Source organism: Panthera uncia, assembly GCF_023721935.1.
Source record: "Panthera uncia isolate 11264 chromosome B3 unlocalized genomic scaffold, Puncia_PCG_1.0 HiC_scaffold_1, whole genome shotgun sequence".
NCBI lineage: Eukaryota > Metazoa > Chordata > Mammalia > Carnivora > Felidae > Panthera > Panthera uncia.
In genome coordinates, this window is record NW_026057582.1 from 121,509,080 (window position 1) to 121,527,485 (window position 18,406).

Sequence of the window (18,406 nt, forward strand, 5' to 3'; positions counted from 1 at the left end):
TTTGTATCCCTGTCAGCTTCAAGGAAATCCTGTATGTCATACCAATGTAATTTAGCCTCCGAGACTACTCTGACTAATCATTCAATAGGACCCCAGTCTGTCTCTTTTTCTGCCATTTCATGTCAAAAGTGTGTGGTATTCATACCAATTATGTTGGGAATATATCTGTTACCATCCCTCACAGGGACTGGGTTAGGCACCATTGCCTTGGGCATACAACAACAAATTATTAAGGCAAACACCAACTGCCAGCCATCATGGCTAAACACATTGGACTGTTCCATCAAAGCCTAGCCTTAATACAACAGCTGTATGATTCTTTAGCACAGATGGTTTGGATAACAGGTTAGCTTTAGATTACTTATTGCCCAAGGAAGGGTGTGTGCATTGTAAAGGACACCACATGCTGAATGTGTATTAATAATTATGGACAAATTCAGATAAATTTATGAAAGATGGCCCAACAGATGCAAGCATCCCGTAATATCACCTAAATTTTAATCATATACCTACCATAACTGTGTACCATGACTTTGATTTATTTTCTTGGCTGGAACCCAACAAACTAGGGGATGACTATGAACAGGATTTCAGACTATCACTTGTCTATTGTCTATTATTGATTGGCATTTTTGCTTTTCTCAGATGGTTCATGTGCTGGGTAGCCCAAACCCTACCAGTGGCTTTTAATGTCTCCACAGTCCAGACCATACCCATGATTTTCCCTAAAGACTAATGACTAGGCACCATGGGGTTAATTGTGATGAGAAAACAGCTGGATATCCTGAGTTGCTGCTACATATTTTACTTCATGACAACAATGCTCAGACCCAGAGTCTGGAGATTTAGATAAAAGACCTGGACTGAACTTAGGATTCCACCCCTAAGTTCTTGCTTGCTTTTCCTGGGGTACCCTTAAAATAACCAGAGCTGAGCCCATGAAAAGTTAGTGACATTTGCCCCAGCTACCTTATAAGTAACTGTTACTTGCTACCCTGCTCTCTGTCTCCTGCCAGTTTGTGACCTGGAGGGTCCAGGGATGGAGTGCTCATTGTGTACTTCTCCCAGCTCATTGCATCCCGTTTCTGGGATTGGTAAGTAATCAGTCTGTGACCTTGCTTCCTTTGTGTGAGTATCTTGAAACTGTGTCTTCAGTCAAAATGACCCTAGGGTTTTCACTTCCCCAGAATGGCAGCTAGGATGAGAAGGAGCTACCTGCTGACTCCATGTGGGTGGTTTGTGCCTCTTCATTCAGAAGGCCACAATTTGCCTATTCTTAATTTAATATACCAGTTACAGGCCCCCCTCCACTATATGAGTGAAGTATGTAAATTTTACTGAGTAATTATATTTATTTTCATTATTAATGTTGTGGATCTTATACTGATATCTTCTTATTTGTCATTTCTTATTTGGCCTTGAGTAAATTATCTAATTTTTCTGTGTTTCAGTTTTCTTCTCTGTAATTTGGAAATACAGTTGACCCTTGAACAATGTGAGGGTTAGAGGTGCTAACACCCTCACACAGTGGAAAATCCGTGATTAACTTTTGACTCCCCAAGATTTAAATACTGTTGACCAGACGCCTTATGGGTAACATAAACAGGTAACCCATATTCTATATATGTATCATATACTACATTCTTACAACACAGTAAGCTAAATAAAAGAAAAATGTTATTAAGAAAATCATGAAGAAGAGAAAATGCATTTAGAATACTGTACAGTATTTATACACACAAAAAAAGTACAAATAAGTGAATCCATGCAGTTCAAACCCATGTTGTTCAAGGACTAACGGTATATCATCTATTCAAAGGGTTATTGTGAGGGTTAAAAATGGAAATCAGTTGGCATTCACATAATGAATGTTAGCTTTAAAAAGTGCTTTTAAGGGGCGCCTGGGTGGCTCAGTCGGTTAAGCGGCCGACTTCGGCTCAGATCATGATCTCGCGGTCCGTGAGTTCGAGCCCCGGGTCGGGCTCTGTGCTGACAGCTCAGAGCCTGGAGCCTGTTTCAGATTCTGTGTCTCCCTCTCTCTAACCCTCCCCTGTTCATGCTCTGTCTCTCTCTGTCTCAAAAATAAAATAAACGTTAAAAAAATAAAAAAAATTAAAAAATAAATAAAAAGTGCTTTTAAAAAGGGTAATTTATTTTAGGTGTCAGAACATTCATCTTGCTTTATAAAACTGGAGCCCCTAAAGTATAGCTGAAGAATTATAAATTATATATCAAAATAATTTTTGACATATGAATTTTTAGCTGTTGTCAGTGTAATTCTTCCCAAGTCTCCATTGTTAGGGTATGTTGTGTGGGGTATATATGTGCATGTGCATGTGTATGTGTGTTTTATTGCCAAACAAATGTCTAAAGAAGTGTAAAGCAATAAGGCCTCCAAGATGCTAGATGTATCAGTTAGGATTTATTTAGTTTTTATTTTAATTCCAGTTAGTTAGCATATAGAGTTATATTAGTTTCAGGTGTACAATATAGGGATTTAACATTTCCATACACCACCCTGTGCTCATTACAAGTGTACTCCTTAATCCACATTCACCTCCCCTCTGCTAACCATCAGTTTATTCTCTATAATTCAGTCTGTTTCTTGGTCTGCCTCTCCCTCTTTCTCCTTTTTATTCTTTGATTGTTTGTTTTATTTATTAAATTCCACATATGAGTGTAATCATATGGCATCTGTCTTTCTTTGGATCACTTATTTCACTTGGCATAATGCTTTCTAGCTCCATTCATGTCATCACAAATGGTAAGATTTCATTCTTTTTATGGGTGAATAATATTCCATTGTATGTATGTACCACTCCTTTATCCATTCATCAGTTAATGGACACTTGGGCTGTTCCCATAATTAGGCTATTGTAAATAATGCTTCTATAAACATTGGGATGCATGTATTCCTTTGAGCTAGTATTTTTGTATTATTTGGGTAAATACTAGTTCTGCAGTTGTTGGATTGTAGGGTAGTTTTGACCACTCATGTGTTCAGTCTCCTTAAGGAGAGATCCAGATTCAGAAGAGTGAAGTGTAGATCTGGAGAAGCAAACAGAAAACACCCAGCACAGACTGCTCCTTTTGCCCCTTGGTATGCACATATTTTCCAGGTGAAAAATTGCTATCCCCATCACAGCAGACACAGGATGACCACCTGGGGTAATGCCAAATTTGTCATGCACCCATGTAAAACATAAACCCAGATCGTAACATAATCCATTCTCCATAGCACAACTAGATGCATAACCTTAAAATGTACTTCAGAAACTGAAAACATGGCTGAGAGTAAGGGTTTAAAGACAAAAAAAAAAAAAAAAAAAAAAAAAAAGAAAAGGAAGTCCAATGCTTGATTTAAAGGAGTTCACCAGAAACAACAAAGAAAATGTAGAGGAACAAATTGCCTAAAATAAGGGATAACTTTATCTCATGAGTGGGATATTTTGCTTTCTGGCTTCCTGTGGGGCCCAGGCAGAAGACCTGGGACTGCCAAATTGATTCCTCTGACTTTCTCCTTGCATGGACATCCCAAGTCAACTGCATCATAACCTCTGTATTTGTTGCTCCCTCTTCCTTGACTTTCCTTCTACCAGGTACCTCAAGGCATATCCCTCACTTATTGCAAGTCTTGACTTAGATGTCACCTTCTCCACCATTTCACACCCACCCCCACACTATTTTATCATATCTTTTCTATTTTCGTTTTTTCTTCTTTCCATCCTTTCTTCCTTCCTTTTTCCCTTTCTTTTGGATAGCAGTCATCACCTTCTTACAGGCTATACCTCAGGTTTATTTGTTCTCAGACTCCTTATTAGCGCTGTGGCCAGCTAAAATATTAAACCTGGTAACCAAAGAGTTAACACGACTACTAAGTATAGCTACAGACTAATAAGTGCAGTTGCAACTTTTTATCCAGACTGTTACCATTTGCCATTAAATATACCTGACTTTCAACCTTTGAGAGACAAATTCAAGGCTTGCCCTCCCCCTCTCTTTGTTTGGCTGCCTCTTGAATAAACCATTTTTTTTGCTGTGTACTCTACTCAATGTTTCAGTGAGGGGCTTTGCTGTGCCTCAGGCAGATGAACTTGAATTTGCTCACACTTTTGGGGAGCCAGCCAGGATTTCTCTGCCTGTGGCTCATCAGCACCCCCAGCAGGTAAAGGGAGCCTAGTGATGAGTCAGAGCATCTGAGTAGGCTCTTTGTCCTAGACACCATCCCTGTGGCCCCACCCCAACTTGAAACCTCTGATCTTCAGGATTTAATTTAACTCTTGTGTCAAGGAGACAGTGTTTGGTTTGTGTTTGGACAGAAGTTTTTGGTGAGTACTTCATGTGTAATGATTCATGAGCTTATTTATTACTCTGGTTTAGTTTGGCTCTCTTAGACTTCCTTTTCCTGCTTCATTGAGGAAAAAGGTGACTAGGAAGCCATTTGGTTCAATGAAGCCCCAACTTCTTGGAAGGAATCAATATTAAAAGAGGTCCTTTGGGCTTCATTTGGTTTATTCGTTGCTGCAGCTTTTTGTTCTTTGAATAAAGCCAGCCATGTTCTAATTGGAAAATGGGAAATGACAATTTGACTCCCTCTTGCAGTCCTTTGGGTTGTATTCTCCAAAGTTGGGCAATGTGGTGTTTGTTTGTTTGTTTGTTTGTTTACCATTTTATTTAATTTATTTTTTTAATTTACATCCAAGTTAGCATATAGTGCAACAATGATTTCAGGACTAGATTCCTTAATGTCGCTTACCCATTTAGCCCATCCCCCTCCCACAACCCCTCCAGTAACCCTGTTTGTTCTCCATATTTATGAGTCTTTTATGTTTTGTCCCCCTCCTTGTTTTTGTATTATTTTTGCTTCCCTTCCCTTATGTTCATCTGTTTTGTATCTTAAAGTCTTCATATGAGTGAAGTCACATAATATTTGTCTTTCTCTGACTAATTTCGCTTAGCATAATACCCTCTAGTTCCAATCACGTAGTTTCAAATGGCAAGATTTCATTCTTTTTGATTGCTGAGTAATATTCTATTGTATATATAATAAGTCATCTTTATCCATTCATCCTTCGATGGAAATTTGGGCTCTTTCCATACTTTGGCTATTGTTGATAGTGCGGCTATGAACATTGGGGTGCATGTGCAAAGTTGGGCAATGTTAATTAACAATGATCTTTTTAATAATATTGGTTGGCCATAATATTCAATATACTGTAGGAAAATGACTAATTAATGGATTTATAAATTATAATACCATCTTGCAATTATATTTCTTTTGTAAAAGGGAGATATTTGGAAATTGGGCCTTAAATGTCGTCTCCATAAATATTAGTAAAGCAAAGGTTATAAGATTTTATTTGCAACATATTTATATATATATGTCCATGTATGTTGTAATGTGAGATACTTTGGCTAACTCAAAATGGTATTGCTAAAATTAATTTGTGAAAGTGGGTTTATAGCAGGTAAGTTTAAGAATTGGACATATTAAAACTCAGAAAAATGGAAACTAACCCAAATCTTTTTTTAGGTTCACATTATATGAGAAAATATTCAATATAAAAACTAATTTAAGGTTGTTAGTTTAATTAAAATGTATATGTCTTTAGAGTTGTCAGCATTAGAAGTAAAACTTTTCTTCTACCTGTGTTTACTGAAAATCGGGTGGATTCATGCTACCTCCAATGTAAAATTTGTGAGAAAAGAAAAAAAATCACATGGCATTTGTCTTTCTACCACCAGTTTGTTTGTATTTATGAGTCTGCTTGTATTTTGCTTGTTCATTTGTTCTTTTCTTTAAAAAAAAAAACAGACTTCTGGAAACAATTTTGTATACAAGGAAAGTGAGATAGGTTATTTAAAGAGGGAAAACTTAGGATGAAATCTGAATGTGAAATGAAAAATTGTAGAAGTTTATGAGAAGGGAATATTTATGAGAAGTTTTATGAAAGACATCTTGTGCATGGTCTGGACTAATATTACAGAGATTAGTATGCAAAAAAAGTTTATTAGGGAAGTTATCAACACCTGGGGAGGAGAAGAGAGAGTAAGAAAGCAAGATTAGGCAAAAATTGAGCAGTGGCACAATATCAACAGAAGCCTCAGCTAATACTCTGAGAAGTTCCAAAGTTGGATTACCCTTCAGAACCATCCTAAATTGGAGCTAAAATTCTGACTTTTATATCTCATGTTGAACAAGGATGAAACTACCTGGGAACAGGGCATGGTCTTGGCAAGGGAGCTGCCTTCAGTAAAGGCAATCCATGATGTCTGAGCATTGATTATTATTGACAATATTCCCTGTAGCTGAGTCCTTCAGTCTTAATGGAGATTCTGGAAAAAAAAATTCTTCTTGTTGGAATGAATGAGTATTATTTATTTTTTAAATTTTTTAGATGTTTATCTATTTATTATTGGGACTCAGCATGAAGCCCCACGTGGGACTTGATCTCATGACTGTGAGATCATGACCTGAGCCGAAATCAAGATTCAGATGCATGACCAACTGAGCTACCCAGGCGCCCCAGAATGAATGAGTTTTAATATCAGAAGTATACCAGTATAAGCTTGGAATTTGTTTTATCTCTCTGTTAAAAATGGCAGAACTTACATTATTGGTCTAAATTGTAAATCTAATCAGCCTAGAAAAAAACAGAATTTCTATGTATTGTCTTTATTAACTCTTTGATTACTTATGAAAGTTGGAATCTTCTCAATATTAAAAGAGCTAAGTTTTTCTAACAACCATGTAACAGTATTTGCCTTTAGATTCTCTTGTTGCCACATTGGCTAAATAGATAATGACATTTTGTAATGATCTGTAATCTTATTTAGGCATGTGCTTTAAAACTGATATTTCTAAAAAACTCCCCCAAATTCAACTTCTCAATGAAATATTTTTTACTTGTTTGGCTTATTTATTTAATATGTCAAATTAAGTGGGATGTGTTAACAAATAAGTGATGATAAACCTCCTTAGGTTATATTTTATGGGTGAATGCTACACCTACTCCAGAAATTATGTAAAAGTGCTAACATTTGAAGATGTCCTGGTACACAAATATAGATCTCTGATACTCAGGTTAGTGTAACCTCAAAAGTAATAGTTTCCAGAATTAATGGGTAAACTGTGTTCAAACATACCAAGAGTTAATAACTAGGGCTGAATGATTAACCAAGATGATTATATTTTCCTGTGATTCTTGTTTGAAACATTGCTGCTTCTCTAATATTTGCTTTTACAGATTTAAGGAAATTTTTTCACTTAAGCTATCTATGACTTACAGAAATTTGGTAAAATATTCCTTTGTAAACAAATATGAAACATTTATCTTTTTATCCTAACTTGATCCCTCCAGAATTTAGAAACTCTGAGTATTCTTATAATTTAATGGAAATTTATTTATTTGTATAAATTCAATAAGAATTTGTTCTCCTTATGACAGGACACAGTTGGAAATACTCATTATATTACCAAGGCTTTGAACTAGAATGTCATATCTGAGGAAGACATGCATAGACTCAGATATGGCCAGACAGCTCTAAGGAACGAACATTGACTTTACGGGACCAATAAGCCCCTTGAAAATTCAACTTGATACCTCAATTTCAGGGTTCCCAGCTGCCTTACAAGAGGAGTAAAGAAGGTCACTTCCTGGCAGGTGTACAAATATCTGGATATTTTGAAGACTTCAAAAAGAAAGGAATTTACCCAAATCTGTAAGTATTGCAGGCAAAGTCTGATGGCAAGTATTTGGCTTGGCTCCTTAGTCTTGAGAGGCTGTTAAAAGTTCAATTTGAAATTCCTTATAAATAGTTCCAGCAAAACAAAACAAGACAAAAAAAAAAAAAGAAAGAAAAAGAAAGAAAGAAAGAAAGAGAAAAAAAGAACATTTTATGGCCAATCATTATTCTTGCTGCACTAATGTAAATAATTGGCCAAGTTTGTTAAAACTAGACTTATTTTGCAAACAAATTAATGTGGCTATCTTTGGTGGAAATGAGAGTGATTTTAGAGAGAAATTAGGTTTCAGTAATACACCTTCATGGATTTAGATTCTAGTTCTAATTAACTGCCTTTGTTTGTTGCTTTCCTATAAAACTGGGTTCAATACTGAATTCTTCTGTTTTCCTCAGATCTTGCTATAACTCTCCAAACTAAGCTTTCCAATTTTCTCCCATTCTCTTGACTTCAAACAAAACAAAACAAAACATGTTCCTTTTCCTGAAGCCCTGCATACTGAAGTTAGACAACTTGAGGTAAACTTCAGAAAAAATTGCCACAATGGCCCATATTTAGAAACACAGATAATTGAACAAGCTTATTCCAATCATCACAATTTGATGGATCTGCCATTGAAAAATCCAGACTTTGAGATGTTCACAGATGAAAGCAGTTTTATTCATCAAGGGTAATGCAGTGGTGACCCATCAGCTATTATCTACTGCCAATAATGCCAGAAATTGGAATTGTTGCCAAAGGGAGAACGGAAGTACAAAAATCTTGGTAATGCAGAATGTTGAGTTTCAATTTGGAGCTAAGGAGTGTTTCTAAATGAGTGCAGGACAATTCCAAATCTTTACCCCATTTCAGTAGGAAGTAACTAGAATGGTCATCATCCCAATTCCTCAAGAATGAGGACTGATCAAAAGACAGTGGAAATAGAAACCAGTAAGCGGAGGATTAATGGGACTAATACGTGCAGCTGCAGACTAATAAACACAACTACAACTTTTTACCCAGACCTTTTTATTTGCCTTTATCCCTGACTCTCCTTCAGGGACACAGATTTAAGTCTTGCCCTCCAGTCTCATTTGCCTCTAGAAGTAAGCCTTTCCTTGCTGCATACTTGATGTCTCAGTGATAGTCTTTGCTGTGCATCTGACAGGCAGACTTAGCTTCGGTTACAATGTCAGGTGTGCAAATGCAGAAATCTTGGCCTTTTTCGCCTTGTAATGGAACTATAACTATCCTGGCAAAATGGCAAGTTCTCCATAGCTATTTACAGAATGAATAAATAAAGGAGTTTAGATAATCAGTCCTAGGTAGAACCTCAAATAAAACAACATTTAAAACATAAAAAAAAATAATAAAGAAGAAAGGTGGAGGAGAAATCATTTACTTACACTGCCAAAAATATAAATAATGGCTATAATTTATTCATATATAACATTGAAAAACAAATTCAAGGTAATTTACGATCAAGTCCTCTTCCAGTGGGCCATCAGTGGTGTGTGTATTATGAATTTATGCCTGTATTTCTACCTTCTTTAACTTGAAACAATAGGAAGGCATTGTTGTGGGGAAGGGGAAGGTGTAACTACAAAATTTTCTGGCATGTTACTTTTCTCAGTTCATGATAAAAACCTGTTACGCTCAATATAAAAAATATCAAGTTTACAAATGATTTTTGCCACTTGTCATACTTGCAGTTTTTGAAGTCCTACTTGTTTGTTTTTGCTTTTGGCGTCAAATCCAAAACATAATTGCCAATATTGATGTCGAGAAGCTTACTGCCTATGTTTTCTTCTACAAGTGTTATGATCTTATGTTCAAGTCTGTTCCTTGAAAGGGAGGTATATGTAAAATGACTTTCAAAGGCTTAAGGAAACATAAGGTTGAATAAAAGGTTAAAAAGGATATATTGATAAGAAAGAGTGGATTAAGGGGATTTACCAACAAAAACATGTTTTGGCAGCTGCAAGATGAATAGATCTCTATAAGCCACCTCTCTTAAGATCTGCTTTTATAGCCCTAGAGGCTAGGAGTATATGTTGGGGGACCATCCAAGAGGAGAATGTTTATAAATGGGTGTGTCATAGTCATATCTCCAGGGTAGATCAAGGATATGCCATGAGGGTGTACTTAGGGATGTTGTTAAACAAAAGGAAAGAATGTGTGTCAGTGTGTGGGGGGGTCCTATACCCAAGAAAGCTTTAGGTCACATAATGGTCATAAAGGCAGATTTGTCCAAGATGGCATTCGTCTGGTTCACAATTCACCCCTCAGATCTGTCTCTCACAATCTCATGCACATCCCTCCTCTAAGGTATTCTCTGTTGTTGTCTGACATGGGCTCTTTATGGTAAGTATGTAAGTCGAAGGTATAAACCCCAACAGCAGTGCAGGCAGCAACAGGAAAAGATATTTATGCTGATGACCAAAGAATGAGTAATAACCTTTGCCAACATGTACCCCAGGTTCTAAACCAGTTTGATAATCACAGGGTTAAAGTGAGTGCAGAACCATCTAACACTTGTATCTGTTTATTCATGTCTTGTAATTTAGTAGTGATAATGCCTGAATTATCAAGCCTATGAGTATATAAATGCAACATTCATTTTGAATGATAGTGCAAGTACCCCCTTGTGCTGCGGTGAGTACATCCAAGGCCATTCTATTGTGTAATATGGCCTTTCATATCAATGGCATCTCTATATTCATGAGTGTCAGACTATGGTAACTACTGTCAAGGGTCTTCTGGGTATAATTAGTTAATGCTTCCAGATGCATACTACATTTTCTATGCCTAAGGATGGTAAAAATATTGCTGCTAAGTAGCCATAGCAATGAAAGACGGCACAGGTTCATCATGCCTTTAAATGAGGTAAGTTTGTGAAAAATATTATAGTGCTGGCTATTTGTTTTTATGCCCAAGGAAAACCTAGAGTCCCCAGCCACCCTGGGGACAGCCAAGGCCAAAGATTCATAACACAGAGCCAGTTAGTACCATTAGAAGCTAACCAATATATTCCTGGTCTTTGCGTCCAACCTAATGCATGCCAATCAATACTTTTTAAGTGTTTGTTTCTTGTGTTGATGTTCAAGTAATTGTACCATGTGTCAGGTGCTTTATTGCCATGTATCTTTAGAACGATTTAAATGTTCCAGGAACAATGGGCATTGCTGACTTAATGCCCATAAGATGGAGTCAGTAATATGAAATTATCCCAGATTTGAGTAAAACCACCTTTATCTCTGCATGTCTGGTTCTTTACTTGTAGCAAAGCAGTTTGAAATGTCATGGTTTTAGTACACTTCACAGAGGCTAACTTCTTATGCCCTCCTTTAGACAAGGTGTTTTTTATAGACCAGTGGAATATGTTGTCATTTATTATACCAGTGGCTATTATTGAGCTTTGTTGCTTGGTTTCATTGATAAATCCTTGGCAAGCTATCCAATCAGTTCCCTGTAGGGGTGACACCAACCATGATAATCCAGAAGTACTTGAAAAAGGGAGCAAACCATATATCTATTATAAACCATTTGCATAAATCTGTGCCTACTGCAGAAAAAGGTTTCCTTCACTAGAGCAAGAGAAGAACAGCAGGCTAATCATGAAAAAAAATAATAAATGCTTCACAGGTAGTTGTCTGGGTAGATCTTCTCCCTCTATTAAGATGAGGGTAGTAGCTTCATCCTTTGTTATGAGGACAGAGGTAGCCTGGGATGTATGAGCAAAAGGTACATCCTAGAAATGTTGCTAAGAAGCCAAAGAATCAGCCTATACATGTAAAATTAAAGGTGGTACAAATGACCACATTAGGTAACCACCTATATAGTACCTTGGGGTATGGGTGCCTGTCAAGAATACTTATGTGTGGACCAATTTGGCCCCAACTCCAACAAGATCAACAGGAACGACTTCAGCTGTCCAGGACTTTTTTTTCACACTCTGACAAGAAATTGCCTATCCATCCTGGGGAAAGTTGCCATTCTACCCTCATTCAAGTATCCCCTCCCCCTGAGAGGATGGGTTGAGGAGTGAAGAACCACAGTTGTCTCTGGCCTGCTATGAGCTGAGGAAGGAGCACCTCAGGTCTTATTTTATGGATGGCAATAATCATAGGGTGATTTTGATACCTAACGCTGCATATAGGGTGATGCCATAGCATTTCTCAGTGGAACTTAGTAAACATATGGCTTCTGGCAAGACTTTTGTCCATCTTTTGTGCAACAGTGGTATCTGTGGAAGGGTTTTGAGTTGAACCCTAAGAGTGCCATTCTTCCTTCCAATTAGCCTGCTGACCTGTGGATTTTAGGTTAAATGAAACCATCTATGTTTGTCCCACCCATGAGCCCAGTCCTGCACATCATGTCCAGTAAAATGTTTCCCTATCACTACATATCCTTCAGGTATATCTATATATGACACTAAATTGTTCCAACACATTGACAATGGTCTTTAGTTGGATCTTTTACAGGGGAGGGCTTGCGTGAGCCCTGTGGCTGTGTCTACACAAGTTAGGGCATACTTTTCCCTTTGATTCATGGTAGAGGGCCAATATAATACATTTTCCAGCCTAAAACTTGTTATATCACACAGTGAATGCATCCGGCAGCGTGTGGAACCTTCATGAGTCTTAGACAGAAGCAGATTGGGCAGTTACTGATGGCTGCTAGGATGTCAGTATAGCAAAGGGGCATGTCTGTTCTCTTCATTATGTTCTAAATCACCTTAGGATAGTGACATCCACTGTGCTTATAAATCCATGTAGCCAATTCTGAACCTCATCAGGGGTAAGGGCCCTGATCTTTGCTAAGGTGTCTGCCTCAGTATTACTGGTATAAGGCAGTCCTATGCACTGAGGCACAGAAAACAGTAAGGGAGGCACTAGGGTTCTATATACTTTCCCATATGTCTTTCCATAATTCTGCTCCCCATAATGGTTTCTGTAAAACTTCCCAGTCACCCTGAGCCCTTTGGGCATCCAGGTTGTTAAACCCTTATAGATAGCCCAACTGTGCAGGGGGTGGGGGCAAGGTTCATGTGTGCATATCATCCAGACAGTTCTCAACTCAGCCCATTAGATGCTTTTATTATCTTGTCTCAAACAAGATAGTATAGCCTGAAGTTAGATTGTTAACACTGGGATTCCCCCATTAGAACCACCCATATACCAAGCATCTTCAGGAATAGAGTATGTACCTTACTGTACTTGTGAGAAGGCTTCATCTAGCTTTCAGTTTTGCTTCCATGGAGTTGGAAGACTTTCTAGGGGCCCTCTCTTTGTCTGTTTCTGTGTTTCTCTGTTTTGTTCTGTGGACTTACTGGAAAGACATTATGGGACAGACTCAGACTCTCTAAGTATTATGATTTATCACTTTAAGGATGTGAGGGGAAGAGCTAACAACCTCAGTGTGGAAATCCTAAAGCGTCGGTGGCAGGTGTTTTGTTCTAGCGAGTGGCCAACTTTCAATGTCGGATGGCCACCAGAGGGGACCTTCGACCTCCCTACCATCCATCGAGTCAGGGGTATCATCTCTCGGCCTAAGACGGGCCATCCTGATCAGCTCCCTTGCATTATCACTTGGCAGGACCTTGCAGAAGACCCACCCTCTTGGCTTAAGCCTTTCCTAGCCCCACTCCCTCTGGAGCCAAAACCCATTCTTGCTTTGCAGGGGGCAAAGAAGAAGGAAAACAAAAAAAAAGTCATACCCAGCCTTCAACACCCCTCTACCCTGTCCTACAGGGGGGCACTGAAGAAGAATTAATTTTTCCTTCCCCATATAACACCCCTAAGATGCCAGAAGAACACCATCATCCTCCTCCGGGGGAGGCAGACGCTGTTCCCAGAGCGGGAGGCGGAAACGCTCCAGTGGGAAGCCCGCCCTTTACCAGACAAAGGGCTCAGAGGGAGCAATCCGCCTCCGCCTCCAACTCCACTATTCTGCCCCTGTGAGCCACCAGACACCCAGACGCGGAGGGAAATCAGCCCCATCACTATTGGCCTTTCGCCACTAGTGACTTCTACAATTGGAAAGCTCAGAATCCTAAGTTTTCTGAGAAAACTGGCAGGGCTTATTGATTTATTAGACTCTGTTCTTTTTACTCATCAGCCCACGTGGGACGATTGCCAGCAGCTTCTGCAGGTCCTGTTCACGACTGAAGAAAGAGAAAGAATCCTCAATGAGGCCCGAAAACTAGTTCTGGGCGCAGACGGGAATCCCACCACCAACCAGGCTCAGATAGATGCCTCCTTCCCCTTAACTCGGCCCCAGCAGAAGGGCCAATTTCAACACTGCAGAAGGTAAGGAGAGGCTCCGGGTCTACCGCCAGACTCTAATGGGGGGTCTCCGAATGGCTGCTAGAAAGCCAACCAATTTGGCCAAGGTAGGAAATGTACAACAGGGAAAAGATGAATCTCTGGCTGCCTTCTTAGAATGGATCATGGAGGCATTCCGTACCTATACCCCCATGGATCCAGAGGCTCCGGAAAGCAAGGCAGCTGTTATCATGGCCTTTGTAAACCAATCGGCCATAGACATTAGGAGAAAATTGCAGAAAATAGATAGACTAGGAGAAAAAAAAGTCTTCAGGACTTACTGGTGGTAGCTGAAAAGGTATATAATAACCGGGAGCCTCCTGAGGACAAGCAGGCTCGCGCCATGGCGGCTGCCAGCAGTAAGCAGATTCGAGACCTGGCCAGAATACTACTAGCTACCACTGCTGACTTCCCCGAGGAACGAGACCGCCGTCTCTGGCAGCTGGTGGACAACGCAAAAAAAGGTAAAGGAACCACCAAGGGGGGGAAGCAGAGGCTGCAGAAAGATCAGTGCGCATACTGCAAGGAGATAGGGCATTGGGCCCGAGATTGTCCGAAAAGGGCCGGCGGGAAGGGAAGCAAGACTGATTGAGTAAAAGTCCTAGAGCTAGATGAACTGAGTGATTAGGGGAGTCAGGGTTCGGACCCTCTCCCCAAACCCAGGGTAACTCTTAAAGTGGAGGGGACCCCTGTTGACTTCCTCATAGACACCGGAGCACAACATTAGGTCCTCCACACCCCACAAGAAAAACTAGCCAGCAAGAAGTCCTGGGTACAAGGGGCAACTGGTATGAGCCAGCATCCATGGACTACCCAGAGAATGGTAGATTTGGGGACGGGCCGGGTATCCCACTCCTTTATGGTAATACCAGAATGCCCCTACCTGCTGTTAGGACGGGACTTACTGACCAAGATTGGAGATCAGATAACTTTCAGACAAAGGGGGACAGTGACAAGGGGTCACCGATGGCAAGGGCCACCCCACCCAGGTCCTGACCATGAAACTGGAGGATGAATACTGCCTCCACCAGGAGGCGCTCCTGAGAGAGGATAATATAGACAGATGGCTACAAGAATTCCCCTCGGTTTGGGCAGAGATGAGGGGATAGGACTAGCCACTCACAGGACCCCGGTCCTGGTAGAACTCAAGCCAGGAGAAAGTCTGATAAGGATCAAACAATACCCCATGACTCAGGACCCCGGAAGGGGATCCAGCCACACATCCGGAGACTATGAAACCTAGGGGTACTAGTTCCTTGCCAGTCTCCCTGGAACACCACCCTACTGCCGGTCAAAAAGTCTCACACAAATGACTACTGACTGGTACAAGACCTCCGGGAAGTAAATAAGAGGGTCACGGACATACACCCAACTGTTCCCAACCCATATACTCTCTTGAGCTCCTTGGCGCCCTCCAGGGTCTGGTATACTGTGCTACATTTAAAGGACGCCTTCTTCAGTCTGCCGCTGGCACCCCAGAGTCAACCCTTGTTTGCCTTCGAGTGGCATGATCCAGAGAAGGGCTACAGTGGGCAACTCACCTGGACATGGCTGCCTCAGGGATTCAAAAATTCATCCACCATCTTCGACGAGGCACTACACGAGGACCTGGGTGACTACAGAAGGGAGCACCCTGGCCTCACCCTCCTACAGTACATAGATGACATCCTGATTGCTGCCGACATGGCCAAAGACTGTGAGCGAAGGACCCAGGACCTGCTGGCTACCCTGGGGGCCTTAGGGTACCGGGCATCCGCGAAGAAGTCTCAGATATGCAGGGAGAGGGTAAGTTACCTGGGATATATCCTGGAGGGTGGACAGCGGCGGTTATCAGATGCCGGAAAAGAAACTGTCCTAAAGATCCCCACTCCCACCTCCCGAAGAGAAGTAAGGGAATTCCTAGGATCCACCGGCTACTGCCGCCTCTGGGTTCCGGGTTTTGCTGAGATCGCCAGGCCCCTATATGAAGCTACCAAAAGGGGAAAACATTTAAATGGGCTGAAAAAGAAGAAACTGCCTTTAATCAGTTAAAAAAGGCCCTCCTAAGTGCCCCAGCCCTGGGCCTGCCGGACATTACGAAGCCCTTCCACCTTTTTGTAGACGAACATAAGGGAATAGCAGAAGGGGTTCTAACTCAAGGCTTAGGCCCCTGGAACCACCCGGTGGCTTACCTGTCCAAGAAGCTAGACCCAGTGGCTGCCGGCTGGCCACCATGCCTAAGAATTATTGCAGCGACAGCACTCCTACTCAAGGACGCAGACAAACTGACCCTACCTAGGTCAGGAGATCTGGATCACAACCCCACACGCCATTGAAGGGGTCCTGAAACAGCCTCCTGATAGATGGATGAGCAACACACATATGACTCATTACCAGAGCCTCCTACTCAACCCTCCATGGGTGCAGTTCCACCCCAGTGTGGCCCTCAATCCTGCAACCCTGCTGCCGGACCCTGACCTAGGTGCTCCACTACATGACTGTGCGGGAATCCTGGAGCAAGTACATGGATTCCGGACGGACCAGACCGACCGGCCCCTCCCTGATGCTGAGGCTACTTGGTTCACTGATGGCAGCAGCTTTGTGTGGGCTGGACACAGGAGGAGTTACAGCGGACACCTTCTCTGGCTGGGTGGAGGCATACCAAACCAAGCATGAAACAGCTCAGATGGTGGCTAAGAAGCTACTAGAAGACATCTTACCCAGGTATGGTTTTCCTGCCATGGTAGGATCAGACAATGGACCAGCTTTTATCTCGCAGGTAATGCAGGCAGTAGCCAAGGCAGTGGGGGCAAACTGGAAATTACATTGTGCTTATAGGCCCCAGAGCTCAGGACAGGTAGAAAGAATGAATAGAACCCTAAAAGAGACCCTTACCAAATTAACCATGGAGACTGGTGGGGACTGGGTGACTCTCCTACTGTATGCCCTTTACCGGGTTAGGAATACTCCTTACACCTTGGGTTTTACTCGCTATGAGATCATGTTTGGCAGGCCACCCCCTATTATTCCCAACCTTCGAGCTGAACTTCTTGCTGAGTTTAAAGATCAAGAAGTTTTTCTTTCCTTGAGAGGGCTCCAGAGGGCACACGAGGACATTTGGCCACACCTCTGTGCCATCTACGAGGCTGGCCCGACCCCGACACCTCATCAGTACAGGCCGGGAGACTGGGTCTACGTCAAGAGGCACCATCGAGAGACCCTCGAGCTGCGCTGGAAGGGACCCTACATCGTGGTGCTGACAACCCCCACCGCTCTCAAAGTAGACGGCATCGTGACCTGGGTCCATCACACCCACGTTCGGCCAGTGGACCCCTCCTCGATCCAGAAGGACTTCGTCACGCAATGGGCCATCAATCGGGACCAACACAACCCACTCAAACTCAAGCTACAGCGCATTCGACCCACCTAATATTGGTAACTCTGTTAACTCTGCTTGTCATTGTTCATACTGCCAGGAGTCCCCATGCCCCCCAAAACATCACCTGGCAGATCATAGACACCAGCTCGGGGACAATACTTGATCAGACCTCCCAGAACCACCCCAGGGACACTTGGTTCCCAGAACTTTGTGTAGACCTCCAAACTCTGTTCCCCTTGTCACCATATGCCCTTGATTACAAAATAGAAATGCAGCTGGTCCCATGATTGGGTCTGCAAGCTACATGACAAGTGGGGAATGAAAGGGCAGACCTACGCCGCCGACTCCATCTTGTTCTGTGTCCTCCACCTTGAGTGACTATGTTCCCAACATGCCCCCTTTCGGGGAAAATCACAGAAACCTCAGACCACGCCTCCTCCCCTTGAGTAACCTCCCACTCACCCATTCAAACTTACCGATCAAAACACACCCGGCAACCTGCTTAACAGGTCTCCGACCCTTCTCCAGCCAATTGACTGAGGCCACAGCCATTACCTCACCAACTGCCTCTAGACCCCTATAAAACCTTTGTGCTTTTGAAATTTGCTCTCTCTCTCTGGTATCTCACCGCTGCGTCAGTGCAGGTAGGGGATTGAGCTCGAGCTAGCTTGAATAAAGGCTCTTTTGCTTTTGCATCGGACTCGGCTCCCTGGTGGTCTTTGGGGATCACGAATTCTGGGCATAACACCCTCTGGTTTCCCTCAATTGCCTTCACATGGAGGCAAACTTGGCCCCACCTCTAGTTTCTCAGGTGAGGAGTTACCCAATCCTGGTAAGAAATCACCCCTGGCTTAGTTTCTTCTTCCTGAAGTGGTGTGGAAGCCAGTGACCTAAACAGCTGTGCAGGAATAAGTTCCTTTTATAAAGCCACCAGAACAATGTTCAGCTGATAGCATATCTTTTCTCTTTTTATGCATGCCACCAGCAGATCATGCTATA

At 41.8% G+C, this 18,406-nt stretch overlaps 1 pseudogene; it reads left to right on the forward strand.

The window, feature by feature from the left end:
* Positions 1-257: 257 nt before the first annotated feature.
* LOC125910411 (uncharacterized) lies at positions 258-16,364 on the forward strand (annotated as a pseudogene).
* The last annotated feature ends 2,042 nt before the right edge of the window (positions 16,365-18,406 follow it).